Source organism: Meriones unguiculatus, assembly GCF_030254825.1.
Source record: "Meriones unguiculatus strain TT.TT164.6M chromosome 13 unlocalized genomic scaffold, Bangor_MerUng_6.1 Chr13_unordered_Scaffold_39, whole genome shotgun sequence".
Taxonomy (NCBI): domain Eukaryota; kingdom Metazoa; phylum Chordata; class Mammalia; order Rodentia; family Muridae; genus Meriones; species Meriones unguiculatus.
In genome coordinates, this window is record NW_026843648.1 from 1,172,219 (window position 1) to 1,187,958 (window position 15,740).

At 35.5% G+C, this 15,740-nt stretch overlaps 1 pseudogene; it reads left to right on the top strand.

Annotated features, from left to right (window-relative positions):
* The first annotated feature begins 1,040 nt into the window (after positions 1 to 1,040).
* Positions 1,041 to 1,469, top strand: LOC132651024 (zinc finger protein 3-like; annotated as a pseudogene).
* Positions 1,470 to 15,740: the final 14,271 nt, after the last annotated feature.

The window sequence follows — 15,740 nt, forward strand, 5'->3', positions numbered from 1 at the left end:
AGTAGAACCAGTGTTACTCATTTTCGTGCAGTAACTTTGTAAAGTTTAGTGAAAGAAGCAGCTTATGAGAATCAAGAATATTGTTGTGGAGAAACCTTAATCCCTATATGACATGTCTATGATGAACAAAAAACAAACTGTGTTAATTCAATGTGGGAATCTTTATTATTTTTGTAAATTAAACTGGTATATCATATGTCAAAATGATTCTAAGACACATGAGCATAGGGATATTGAAAGAAGCAGTGTCCCTGTCTTTCTCCAAGAACAATTGATTTGGTAGTAGTCCCCACTGTGAGTAAATTTTCTGAATGTGATAAATGGTTACTGTTAGTTGGTTTTGCAACTTCACTGAGAATTTATCAGCAAACTTATATTGCTGAAAATACCTATGAATACTAGAAATTTGGAACTTCTACTTTTCCTGGCTCACTTTGTAAATGAAGTATCATTCATACAGTACAAAAATTTGTGAATAGGATTGCTGTGGTAAAACTCTGAATTCTTAAATACTCTTCATATATAGGAGAAAACCTCTTATAGAAAAATGATGCTATAAAAGTGATCCACATAACAAATTCTCTTACCATCACAGGGATCTTCAAAAATACCCATAATGAAGGGGAATACCGTGAATGTAAATAATGTGATAAAACTTTAAAATTTGATTCTTCTTTACCATTAGACCAAATTATGAAATTAATTCATATAGATAAATATATTTATTAGTGTAATGAAATGACGGTGGTAAATCTTTCACATGTGCCAATTTTCTTTGCAGGCATGAAAGCAGTCATACTGGAGAGAAACCCTTTAAATGCACTCTATGTGGGAAAACCTTCCCCTATATCACTGTTCTTATATGGCATAAAAAAACACACACTGGAGAGAAGCCTTACAAATGTAATCAATGTGGTAAAGCCTTTGCACAAAACAGTCATCTCATAAGCCATAAAAGAACACACACTGGAGAGAAACCTTATGAATGTAATGAGTGTGGTAAAGCCTTTGCAAAAAACAGTCATCTCATGAGCCATAAAAGAACACACACTGGAGAGAAACCTTATGAATGTAATGAGTGTGGCAAAGCCTTTGCACAAAACAGTACTCTCTTAAGCCATAAAAGAACATACACTGGAGAGAAACCTTATGAATGTAACCAGTGTGGTAAAGCCTTTGCACAAAACAGTGCTCTCATAAGCCATAAAAGAACACACACTGGAGAGAAACCTTATGAATGTAACCAGTGTGGTAAAGCCTTTGCATAAAACAGTGCTCTCAGAAGCCATAAAAGAACACACACTGGAGAGAAACCTTATGAATGTAACCAGTGTGGTAAAGCCTTTGCACAAAACAGTGCTCTCATAAGCCATAAAAGAACACACACTGGAGAGAAACCTTATGAATGTAACTAGCGTGGTAAAGCCTTTGCACAAAACAGTCATCTCTTAAGCCATCAAAGAACACATACTGGAAAGAAACCTTATACGTATACTCAACATGATAAAGCCCTTGCACAACAGAGTAGTCTCCAAAAACATGAAAAAAACACACAGTGGAGAGAAGCTTGGTGAGGGTAATTAGTGTGATAAAACCTTTGCATGTAACAGTCATCTCCTAAGACAACAACACATTCTGGAGGGAAACCATATGATTATAATTATGTGGCAAAGCCTTTGCATATAACATCTCTTAGTACATAAAAGAACACATACTGGAAAGAAGCTGTCTGACTGCATCCAATGTGAATAAACTTTTGCACTTCAGAATCATCTTCAAACTCCTGAAAGAAATCCTAATGGACAGAAAGCCTATGAGTGCTTTTAACATGGTGAAACCATTCTATATTTGTACAATCTTCATCATCATGAAATGATTCATACTTGAGAGAACTTATGAATGTGTTAAAATGGTGAGGCCTTGCACAAATCTAGAGTCGTCATCATCATCATAAAAGTATCCTTACTGGAGAGGAATTCTGTGACTATAAGCAAGGTGGAAAGGCCTTTGTGTACTTTGGTCCACTGAGATGCAACAGAACTGTAAAACTAGCTCAATGGAAATGACCTCACTTTTCTGAAGGGGAAAGGGAATAGAGGCAATAGGAATGGAGGGTAGTAATGGGGGAGTGAAAGGGGGGAGACTTAGATTGGAATGTAAAGTAAATAAACTAATTTTTTAAAAGAATACAATGAATAGTGAATATCAATCACACGCAACAGTATTATATAATAAGGTGTTTATGGAAGACTTATTGATAATCCTGATTCTCAACATTTAGTGTTTTCAATTGCCTCAATTTACACAAGAAACTTTTAGTTCAGTGGATGAATATGTAGGAAATGAACTTTCACCAGCCAGGAAGTTCTCTGAGAGTATCACAACAGTGGTAGCCTGTAGAAGTTTCTTTGTGTACACATACCTATTGTTCCAGAGGTACTACTGAAAAAAATCACAACCAACACTGAATATTGAGATATGAGGGAGGAGACTTTCTTTTCCATGTATGACTCTCCTTCTGGCCTAGATGGGTAACCCTGTCAAGGGTGCGTTTTCTCTGCCTGACTTCATCTGGAGAGTATCTTTAGACATGGAAACCACCAATCAAAGTTGATAGATGGCCTTGGACACAGATCACTGATAACTCTCCCCTCCCTTCAAATATAGAATAATTTGGTTCTGTGTTCTTGTTCTTCTTTTTCATATAATAGGAATGTGCTGTTTAATGCAAATCTAGCATTCTTGAATTTCCTAGTATTAAACAATTATCTACACCTATGCTTGGAGCATCCCAGGTACTCCCCAAGGGATATAAGCCACTGTGTTCTGTTTTCTAGAATTAAAGTTGAACTTACTTTCTGAGGTGGTTCCCAGAGTGGCTAACCACTGTTATGCTCGCAAGCTTTCCAAGCTTTATACTACTCATCTTCTACCCCTCATGCCTTCCTGGGCTGGTGGGAAACAGCCCTCCAGGGAGCAAGAGAATCACATTCTCTGAAATGCCTGTGATAAAATATTTTAGACTGCGTAGCATTTAAAATTTCACATGTTTCTGGATTTGAGATGGTCAATCAAACAGTATCTTGGGATGGGACTCATTAAAATGAGTTATACTTAGTGTTTAGTTCAAGGTAAGGTTGCAGGCAAGCTTCATGGTATGAAATCTTCTAAGGTGAGTACAGTGGCCCATGGAAAATAAATACAAGCAGAAATTTTATTTTTCTGTTTTTAATAGCTGAGTACTGTTCTGATAATGTAAGGGTGAATGGCAGGGGAGAGGAACTCTCCTTTTGAGTAGTCTATGGGAAGGGGATGGGGGAAGGTGGAGGGAGGGACCAGTAGGAGTTGAGGGAGTGACCTTCAATCAGCATATATAATGAATAAATTGTGAAAAATAAAAACAATTAATAAAATAAAATATAGGAAGAAAAACAAAGCAAAACAGCAAAAATTTGAGTCTAGTTTGGTTAACTGCCCTCCCTCAAAGAAAAGAAAGAAGATATATAGAAAGAAAAGAAAAACAGAATCTTTGTCTTTGTCACCTATCTTCCCTGTGAGCTCAGTTGAAGATCATTATGCAATGGAGACCATGATTCTCTCTCTGAAGTTTATGTTACCATAGAAGTAGGATTCAAACCTGAAACTAATGGCAGAGTTTCCTAGTTAACATATCAAATCAAACCTACCTGCCATTTTCTCTCAGAAATCCTTCAGTCCTTCCATGTTATCTGGCCGTCCAGACTAGTACAGCCCATGCAATACCCTGAATTCTCCTTCCCAGGGCCTGAGATAACCTTACCCCACCCTCACCCACATATAGGCAAACTATTTTGGCTACCTGGTTCTGTCAAGCACCATGCAGGAGCAACAGCAGAACAGCTGTAGAACTCATGGAATGTGGCTCCCTTGTTAGCATAATCATGATGAGTTTGTCTTGGAGAAGCATAATCCCAAGAACTGATTTTCTGGAGGACTTTGTGTTCTTATGTAGCATATCTCTGCTTGCTGCCCTTATGATGCCCATATTCCTTATAACATGAGTTGTATGAAAACTCTAAGAAAGCTTCTATCTCATCACTGGGCAATATCACTGGCATTTAAAACTAACAATGCTTGATCTCTTTTCACATGTTTACTGGAGCAGTTTAATGAATTAACCACTGCCCTTGAAAAGAGCCATAAATGTAGATTGTTAGCAATAGCCATTACACTTAGAAAGAATTTGGAAAAATAGATTGTGTAACAAATTCAGGGAAGATGTGTTTGCTAATGTAAAAAATCTTGGAGAACAATTTTAAGTTAAGAAAAGTACACTCTTAATAGAAAAGCAGGAACGCTTTAAGGTTGATGAGCAGAAAAAATAGCCCAAGACAGCATTGGCTGTCTGGGCACCCTCAAACTGGGTCTAAAACTGAGACAGCAGTTGATTCACCTATATTTGTTTTTCCCCTCAGCTTCTTGATATGATTTAATAAAAATGATTAATGAGTAGATGCACTCCCCTTCAAGATTTAAAGTACAGGTGCCAGTACCATGCCATTTTTTATTACTGTTGTGCTATAGTACTACTTGAGATCTCACAGGAAGATACCTCCAGAAAAGCTTTTATTGTACAGGCATTTTTTTAAAATCAATTCTGGGTTTTTGTTTTTCTGTATGAAACTGAGAATTGTTCTTTCAAGGTCTGTAATGAGTTGTGCTTGTATTTTGATTGGAATTGCATTGAATCTTTAGATTTCTTTTGGTAGAGTGGCCATTTTTACTATGTTAATCATACCAATTCTGGAGAACGGGAGATCTTCTGATATCTTCCTTGAAGTTCTTTTTTTTTTCATACAAGTCATTCACTTGCTTGATTAGAGTCACACCAAGATACTTTATGTTATTTGTGGCTTTTGTGAAGGGGTTTTGTTTCTCTAACTTCCTTCCGATCCCATTTGTCTTCTGTATACAGGAGGGCTTCACTTTTTTAAATTTAATTTTGTATCCAGTCATTTTGATGAAGTTGTTTATCAGCTGTAGGAGTTCCCTGGTTGAATTTTTAGTGTTATTCATGGATACTATCACATCATTTGCAACACAAGCTGGACTGGATGTGGAGAAAAGTGAACCCTCCTCCATTGCTGGTGGGAATATAAACCTCTACAACCACTTTGGAAATCAATCTGGTGTTTTTTCAGAAAATTATGAATAGTGCTACTAGAATATTCAGTTATACCAACCCTGGGCATATATTCAGAAGATTGTCAACCATACAACAAGGACATTTGCTCAACTATGCTCATAACAGATTTATTGACAGTATCCAGTATCTGGAAACAATTTAGATGTCCCCAAACCGAGGAATGGACACAGAAATTGTGGCACATTTATACAATGCAATACTATTCAGCAATTAAAAACAAGGAAATCAGCAGGCAAGTGGATGCAACTAGAAATGATCACTCTGAGTGAGGTATCCAGAAGCAGAAAGGCAGTCATGGTATATACTAACTTATATGTGGATATTAGTCATATAATATAGGGTTTAAAAATACTAAAATCTAGAGTCCTAAAAGATCTAAACAACAGGAAGAACCCTAAGGAAGATGCTTAATCCTCATTTAGAAAGGCAAATGGGATAGACATCGGTAATGGGGGAAGATAGGGAACAGGGCAGGAAACTACCACAGAGGGCCTCTGAAAGAATCTACATAGCAGGGTATTGAAGCAGATGATTAGACTCATAGCCAAATTTTGGGCAGAAAGCATGGATTAATATGGAAGATTCAGGAGGTAGAAAGACCTGGATGTGAGAGGCCCTCCACAAGGAGGCCAATTGAGCCAAAAAATATGGGCCCAGGGGGTCCTGTTCCAACCAAGGACCATGCATGAAGAACATCTAGAACCCCTGCTCAGATGTAGCTCATAAGTATCTCAGTTTCCATGTGAGTTCCCTATTAAGGGTAACAGGGGCTGTCTCTGACATGAATTCAGTGGAAGGCTCCTTGATCACCTACTCCTGGAAGGTGAAGCCTTGCCTGGCTAAGGAGGAAGAAGGTGCAGTCATTCTTTGTCAGACTTGATAAGATAGGCTAGCATAAGATAGTAGGGAAGTACGACTTCCCCTATTAGTGGAGTAGGAGAGACAGCATAGGTGTAGAAGAGGGAGGTAGGTTGTAACTGGTTGAAGATAGGGAGGGGCTTACAGCCAGAAAACAAAGTGAATAAATTGTAATATTCAATAAAAAAGAAAAAAATGAGGGTTTTTTTTCCTGAAATGGTTGGACTCAGGCAACTGTCTCTTAAAAACAACTAGAAAGAATAGTACTTCATCTCTTCACATTTTCCTTTTTCCTGTAATACTATATATAATAAATACCCTTGATAAAATTCAGTGGTTTGTTATATATTCCTAGTATTATAATATTATAAAATATTTTACAAATCAAATTTTGATATGTCAAGTGTGTAAAAATAGTTTATGAAAAAGTGGCTTGAATTTTCAAAAGAGCAAAGAATGATTACTCAAAACTCAGGAGAGTGAAAATGGAAGGAAAATTGATGGAAGAATAAATAATATATAAATAAATTAATATCTCTTACACAGTAATTATAACATTTTGGTTATTGAGATTTAAAAAATATACACAGAATATTTCTCAAGTAAACAATGTAAGCTATTATTAATATTATTAATAGCTCTTATGCACGCACCCCAAAGTATTTCTTTATATTATTCCTCTTGTCACTGAAATGTTTTCTTTGACAAGTCATGCCACTACACCGTGATGTTCAGGCTCTAATACTGAGTATTCAATTCTTATTTCAGAGCACTGACTGCTTTTAGCCAAATTAGGACTGAAGTCAAACAATGTTTGATTTCTGTGTCTAACGCAGGTCATAACTTTTGATGATACATTTTGAGTTCATCCACAATTTCAAGGTAAAATGATTGCCTTTCTTGAAATGTTAAATGGTCTCTCTCCCTCTCTCTCTCTCTCTCTCTCTCTCTCTCTCTCTCACACACACACACACACACACATGATAAATGTAATAGCAGTTATTGGCAACCCAAGACTTGAAATTGAAAGAGACAAAAGAGGGATATATGAGAGATTTTGTAGGTAGGACAGAGAAACGAGAAATAATGTTATTATATTAAAAATCTCAAAAAACAAAAGTACATGTTTTCCATGAATAAAAAAATTGAATAATATTATATTTTGCACTCATGTGATTCAGGACAATCAAGTCCATTCTATCTTAGCACATGGTAAGCTTTGCTTCAGTAAACATGAGTGTAGATGTGTGCTGGATCAGTGCAAGTCATCTGTTTCATATGGATAATGGTGGAACTCCTCATTCAGTGTGTATAGTACATACTCTCTTTTAAATTGACTCAAGAATTTTAGTATTTGTTTGTGTAAACATTATAAAATAAAGTTCCACTAAACTTCTTTCTTGGTCCACTTTCTTCTACTGTCTCCTTTCATCCTTTTACACAGAGATGCTCTCCAACCTGGATGATAAAGAGTGTTCAGTAGGTACAGCAGAAGAATGGACATTGTTGTCTAGTCCATTCTGTTAGTTCCTGTCTTTCTATTGGAGAATTGAACATCCAAGTTGAAAGATTTCAATGAGCAATGTTTATTATTTCCCTTTATTTTGTAGTAATGGTGTGGGGTTTTGCCTCCTGATTTGATGCTTGGGATTATTCATTCTTTGTGTTGTCTTGGGTGTGGTTAACACTTTAGATTGGAGTGTCCGATTGATTGGCTTCTGTAGTGAAGTTTTACAGAGATACTGCTCATATTTGGTTTTATAATGCAATATATCTTTATTCATCATTTATTATTGAAAGTTTACTGGATATACGAATAAGGGTCCCTTAAAGATTATATGTAATCTGTCTCAGCCATTCTAGGTTTAGAATCTCTCTTGAGAGATCAGGAGTTATTCTAAAGAGCCTAAAATTATATGCAACTTAGTATTTTCAACTTATAACTTTTAATATCCCTTCTTTGTTCAATATACTTTTCTTTACATTTAATGTTTTGATTTTGTGTGCTGAGCACAATTTCTTTTCGGTACACTTTAATTGTTGTTCTATATACTTTTTGTACTTTTACAGGCTACCCCTTCTTCATTAGGTTAAGGATACACTCTTCTATTTTTTTTTTTTTTTTGCTGAAAATATTTTCTAGGATTTTGATGTGAGTTTTTTTTTCTTTTTTTCTATTTCTATTATTCATAAATTACTTTTTTGAACTTTTCCGATTTTCTGGATCTTTTGTGCATGGCTATTTAATGTTTCTTTTGACACAATTGTTGTTAGTCTTCTTTTTCTTCCTCTTCTTCATCATCATCATCATCATCTTCTCATCCTTCTCCTCCTCCTGCTTCTCTTTTCTTTCTCCAACTCCTCCTTCTTTTTTCTTTCTCTTCATCCTCCTCCTTCTCCTTTTTTCTTTTAAAAATAGTCACTTTACTTATATATTCATCCGGATTAAAGTTTTCCCTTCCTTTAATCCTGGCATCTTTCATATCTCCCCTTCTATCCTGTCTAAATTCACCCTCATATTAAAAAAGGAGGGCTACAATGTATAATAAGAAAATAAAATAGCAAAAAGACAAAAGCAAACACATCTGAGTAGGAAAAGAAAAATAAAAAGAGCCCAAGTTGGGAAGTGATGAAGACTTGATCATACATGCAGGACTTTCATATAATATTAAACTTGAAACAATAGTATACACACAGAGAACCTGTAGCTTTAAAAATAGAAAAAAATATTCAGCAAATTAAAATAAGAACTCTGATAAAAAAAAAAAAAACTTTTAAATGCATGCCAGAATTCTAGGACATGAGAATCCAAACTTGCCAGTGAGGGAAATTTTTGGCCATCTACCTTTTGGAATGTACTCTTAAAAATACAATTAAGAGTAGTGCCTGGGATAAAATGAGTGTCCCTTGGAGAAAACTACATTTTCATTTGCAAGCACTTATCAATTAGAGATAGGGCTAGGGACAGAACACTAAAGGCCTTGTGCATGCTGCCTCAGTCTCTCACAGTTTATCTATTCTTCAGTCCTCTTAATTTATAGTGCTTTGTTCTTTGATATCCTCTATCCTTTCTGGCTCTTACACTCTTCTAGCTGAATTACTTAAGAGCCTGAAGGGCATATTCTGACGTCTCTCACTAACTGTCTATTTTCTCTATGGGTCTCTGAATTTGTCTCCATCAGATGCAGGATGACTTTTTTTTTTTGATGATGGCTGAACAAGATACTGGTCTATGAGTATAGCAGAATGGTGTCAATGGTCATTTCATTACTTTTAGTAGAATGTAGTATTTGTTTTTCCCCCAGAACCATGGGCTGTGTAATTTCTTTTTCTTGATCAATAAACCAGTGTCAGGTGTGGATTCCATTATGTGAAGTGGGCCTTAAGTCAAACTATAGATTGGTTATTCACTCCTACAACTCTTGCACTAGTATGTCTTACAGGTAGGACATTGTTATAGTTCAAAAGTTTGGTAGCTGGGTTAGTGTTTATATTTCTCCTCTTGTAGTTGCAGAGCACTTCCCATATCAAAGTTGCTAGAATGTAAGTCTGAAGGTTCTATGTAGGTACGAGCTCTATTTATTTGTGTTCCATGTAAGTGTAAGTGTCATCTTCAGCAAAAGGGCATTGCAGTCAATTTGTGGAAAGCTGCCTATAGTCTTGGCAAAAGTCTGTATTGTTTTGGCATTACAATCACACTACTTTGGCCAATACCTCAGTTAAATATAAACCATTACCAGTACTGGATGCTTAATTTAGTGACAAGAGATTTCCAGTTGGTACTTTCTTCTTGTGTGGTGATTTCATTTATATTGGCTTCTTATATGTATATATTTTAGAAAGTTTCTATTGCATTAGGTTTCCACTGTACCAGACAAATGACCCTTAATTTTACCTGTCTTTCCTCATGTTACCTTTCATTGCCCTCTTCCTTTCCCAATCCCCTTCAATTCTATCTTTTTAGCCCACCTTCCATTTGTTCCAAGTATTTTGTTTCCCTTTCCTTTGGAGAAATCTCTGCCTCCCCTAACTTCCAGTTCTTAATCTGTATGTATCCCCTGTGGTATTATGTTCAGTTGCTTGCATATCATATATCTTGCAACTAATATATATGTAAAAGCAAATACATACCTTATTTGTCTTTGGGAGTCTAGGTTCTCTCACTCTCAGTTACCTGCAAACGTGCATTTACCTTCATGTTTCATGATTTGATTTTTTTAAATGTCTGAGTAATATTTGATTATGTAAATACACTAGTACTATAACAAAAATAGAAATACACACTGGAAAAACATAAAATCTTCACCAATGATGCTGACCAAACTAGATGCCTATATGTAGAAACATGGAAATAGATGCTTATTTTCACTCAAAAGTCACCTCCAAATGGATTAAAACCTCACCAAAGTTTATATACAGTTAAAGTCTTGAAGTCAGCACAGCTATTTGACAAAGATCCAGCATAGCTGAGTTGCATGTTACAATAGCCTTCATGATATCATTCAGCTTGGTCTTGATCTCCACTTGCTACATGCTTATAGGGTTTTCAATACATGTACAACCTGGGGACATTGGAGCAATGGCAAATTTTTTTTAATGAATCATTTATGCCTTCACCCTGGAGTACTGCTTCTAAGTTTTCCCAGAAAAAACCTGAGCAGACTGCCCCTCTCATTTTTAGGGGAAATATCAATTATCTGGCCCTACATAAATGTCTTCCTCATGGAAGTTGTAACTCACATAAAAATGGCAGATAACTCCTTATGAGACTTCAGCTCCAAGATAGTCTTACAAAATCTACCCCTGTGCTTCCTCAAGAAGAAAATAATCAGAACAACATATTCTTAAAAGGCAAACAAAGTTTGTATTAGGACTTCCTTTTCCTAGAAATATTAGCTTGCACAGTATCACTGTGGTGTTGTATGACCAAAATAATGAAAGAATACTTAGATTTAGCACATAAATACATTCTACAAAGATATGAAGTATAGACATTGCATTATGACAGGAATTGGATTTTCATTTCTCAGATTTTTAAGGACATTGAGCATTTTTTAAGTGTTTCTACACCATTCAATATTCCTCTGTTGAGAATTTCTGTTTAGCAATGTACCCAATTTTTAATTGGATTATTTGATTTTTTGGGTTCTTTATATATTCTGGGTATTAGCCTTCTGTCAGATGCAGAGTTGATGAAGATCCTTTCCCAGTCTGTAAGCCATCATTTTGTTCTGCTGAGAGTGTCCTTTGCTTTAGAGAAGATTTTTAGTTTCATGATGTTCCATTTATTGATTATTAATCTTAGAGCCTGTGCTGCTGGTGTTCTGTTCAGGAAGTTGTCTCCTGTGCCAATGTGTTCAAGGCTCTTCCTCACTTTTTTAAATAACAGATTAAGAGTGTTAGTTTTATGTTGAGTTATTTGATCCACAAAGACTTTGCTTTTGTGCAGGGTGATGAGCATGGATCTATTTGTATCTTTCTATATGTGGACATCCAGTTATACAAGAACCATTGGTTGAAGATGTTCTTTTCTCCATCGAAAGGTTTTGGCTTTTTTGTAAAAAATCGGCTCTTGTAGGTGTGTGGGTTTATTTCTGGGTGTTTGATTCAATTCCACTGATCCACCAGTATGTTTCTATGCCAGTACCACATCGTTTTTACTGTTTCTCTGTAGTACAGCTTGAGATCCAGGATGGAGATACCTCCAGAAGTTTTTTATTGTACTGGATTCTTTTAACTATTCTGGCTGTTTTGTGTTTTTATGTGATGTTGACAATTGTTCTTTCAAGGTCTGTAAACAATTTTGTTGTTATTTTGATGGGAATTGCATTGAATCTTTACATTTCTTTTGGTAGGATGGCCATTTTGCTGTTATTCCTACTGATCCATGAGTATGGGAGATAATTCCATCTTATGATATCTTCTTCAATTTCTTTCTTCAAAGACTTGAAATTTTTTTATACAGATTTCTCACTTGCTTCGTTAGAGTCACACCAGTGCACTTTATGTTATTTGTGGCTATTGCAAGGTTTTTTTTTTTTTCCTAATTTCTTTCTCAGCCCTCTTGTCTTTTATATACAAAAGGGTTTCAGATATTTTTTGGTAAATGTATCCAGCCACTTTGCTGAAGGTGTTTATCAGCTGTAGTAGTTCTCTGGTAGAATTTTCAGGGTCACTCATGTGTACTTATCATATCATCTGTGAATAGTGATACTTTGACTTCTTCCTTTCTGCTTTGTATCCCCTTCATTTCCTTTAGTTGTTTTACTGCTCTTGCTAGAACTTCCAGTACTATGTTGAAGAGAAAGGAGAGAGTGAGCAAACTTGACTTGTCTCTGATTTCAGTGGGATTGATTTAAATTGCTTTCCATTGAGTTTGCTATAAGCTTGTTGTATATTATGTGTTTAAGCATGTGCCTTTTATCTCTGATATCTCTAAGACTTTAAACATTAATTGAGCTTGGATTTTATTAAATGCTTTTCAGCATCTATTGAGATGATCATGTGGTTTTTATTTTTCAGTTTGTTTATGGGTGAATTACACTGATGGATTTCTGTTTATTGTACCTCCCCTGCATTCCTAGAATGAAGCCTACTTGGTCATGGTAGATGAGATCTTTGATGTTTTCTTGGATTCATTTTGTGAGTATTTTATTGAGTATTTTTGTTTCATTATTTATAAGAAAGAATGGTCTGAAATTATCTTTCTTAGTGTATCCCTGCCTTTTAGTTAGCTTTTGTGAGGTTTAGCTATCAAGGTGAATGTAGCTTCATAGAATGAGTTTGGTAATGTTCCTTCTTTTTTTGTTTTGTGATATAGTTTGAAGAGTATTGGCGTTACCTCTTCTTTGAAGATCTCTGCTGAAACCATCAGGCTCTGGGCTTTGTTTGGCAGGGAGAGTTTTGATGACTGCTTCTATTTCATTAGGGCATATAGGTCTATGAATTTAGTTACCTGATCCAGATTCAACTTTGATAAGTGGAATTTAGCAAGAAAATATTCTGTTTCATTTAGATTTTCAAATTTTGTGGCATATAGACTTTTAAGGTAAAACCTAATGATTCTTTGAATTTCTTCAGTGTCTGTAATTATACTCCATTTTATTTTCTGATCTTGCTGATTTGTATAGTGTCTCCCTGTGTTTTAGTTAGTTAGGCTAAAGATTTGTCAATCTTTGTAATTTTCTCCAAGAACCTGCTCTTCCTTTTGTTTATTCTTTGAATTTTTTTTTCTAATTTATGTTTTCTGCCCTAAGTTTGATTATTTATACTTCTCTTGTGTATGTCTGCTTCCTTTTGACAAAGTCTTTCACATGTGTTGTTATGTTGATTTGAGATGCCTCAGATTTCTTTATGAAGGCACTTACTTCTATAAACTTTCCTCTTAGAATTACTTTCATTGTGTCTCATTAGTTTGGGTAAGTTGTGCCTTCATTTTTGTTAAATTCTAGAAAGTCTAATTAGTTTATTTCTTTCATAATCCAGCTGTCATTGAGTAGAGTTCAGTTTCCATGCATATGCAGGCTTTTTATTATTTTTTGTTACTATTGAAGTCTAGCTTTAGACCATGTTGTTCTAATATGATACAAGGGATTATATTGGTATAATGTTCTTTTTTTGGAATATATACAATTTACCCTTGTTCATTCAAATTCTGATTTCTCTCCTCCACTGTCTGGTTTCAATCCAGGTATTCTATTGTGATGCTTTTTCTAAGCATCACCTGTCTCAAGTTTGCATAAACATGCCACCATTTGTTGTTTATATTGTCAATTAAAACAACCAGCCCCAATAGTGAGCAATGGAGATGATAGGGTGAGACATCCTGGTCCAGAGTGGAAGGAAGAGGTAGGAGGCAGAAGAGGAGAGGGGGAGAATCTGCAGGAGAGGTCTTGGCACCACATGCAGAAATTAACTGGAACTAAAATATCACAAAAAGCAAGTATGATGGGTGAATCTGAATGGTAGGAAACTCTGCAGGCTTGGAGGTTTAGGATGGAGTAACTGTTGGCCAACATTGTGCTCTAGGTTAATTAATTAAATCCTAGTCTCTGTGTGGTGATTTGGTTATACAGCTGTTTAGGAATAACCACTGCTTAACCAAAAGATTTATCAATAGTAAATATTAATATCTACAACAAATGACACTCAACTAATCTAACTATCCACACCCTTTAAATCCTCCTTTAATTTAATTTGGTGGGGGAGAGGAATAAGCTCTCAGCGATACAACCCAAACTTTAAACCTAAAAACTCCCAGATAAATTACTGGCTCTTTAAAAGAGACTCTTAAACATGCCTCAGAGCAAAAGACAGCCTACTGTGGGCAGAACTGAGACTGAACAAAACTGGTTGCCACTACAGTCTAACAGGATGAGAGAAATATTAAAACAGACTTCTTTGAACTTGGGTGATAATCTCTTCTACGGTTTTAAGACAGAAATAAAGGAAAATTTAGAAATTATGACTATGGTTACATTCATATTTCTCAATTTAACTTTAATAATTGATTTAGCCTTTTATGTCTTCTCAAATGCAAAGGCTTCAGAAAAGATACTGGAACAATACAAAGAACAAGTAGAACAATATCAAGAAAAAAATGAAGGTTGGAAACAGGACATAAAACAAGAGATATAAAAACTTACATACAGAACATTATAATCAACAGAAAAAGAGGGCAGAGGTTTTAGAAAAGATACTGGAAAACACAAAGAACAACTAGAACAATATAAAGAAAATTTAAAAGTTAAGAGCAAGGCATAAAACAAGATATTCAAGAGATTATTGAACAAAACAAACAACAGAGAGATATGTGTGAAATATGGGTACCGACCTTAAAGAAGAGTTTAGAATACTAAGTAAAGAAAATACTCAGGCAGATGCAAAAGATAATAATAAAGAAAGACAAACAAAGGTGGTTAGAAAACAAAAGTTAGCTTATTTAGTCAGTGTACAACAGAGACCAGCAGAAGATGATCACCCACAGGATTACCATGAGGCTGAATGGCACCCTGTGGAAGTGCTAGACCTGAGGTGAATATTCAATTCCAAGGAGTTGGAACTTTATCTAAAGTGAAACAAAGTGTTAGATGGCTTAAATGTACAGGACCAGAAGGTCAAATAAGAAAACTAAGACCATGTGTGAGATAACCATAAACTTATGGAGAAGAGATCTGTTATAACAACGGAAGATCCAGATTAACATCCCCCAAGTTCTGAGACAAGCCAAAAAACAGGCAATACTCCTGATAAAGAAGCTAAAATTATTTTAAAATGTCATCAAAACAGTTTCGGACTGTCCAGGCTGTCCATAAACAAAATACAGCAGAGGCCATCTTTTCAACTGCCTGTTGGAAAGCCACTGCTAATAAAATTCACACAGCCTTACCACTAAGGTGGTTGGCTGACCAACCTATTTGGATTGAACAATGGTCTATGAGTAAAGAAAAATTACTGGCACTAGAACAGCTAGTCCTGGAACAACTGGAGGCTCAGCATATAGAGGAGTCCAACAACCCTTGGAATTCTCCGGTATTTGTCATCAAAAAGAAATCTGACAAATGGAGGATGTCAACAGATCTAAGAGCAATTAACAAAATTATTCAGCCAATGGGGTCATTACAATCCGGAATCCCATTGCCTTCCTTGTTACCTAAAGAATGACCTATTATAGTGATTGAGTTAAAGGATTGCTTTT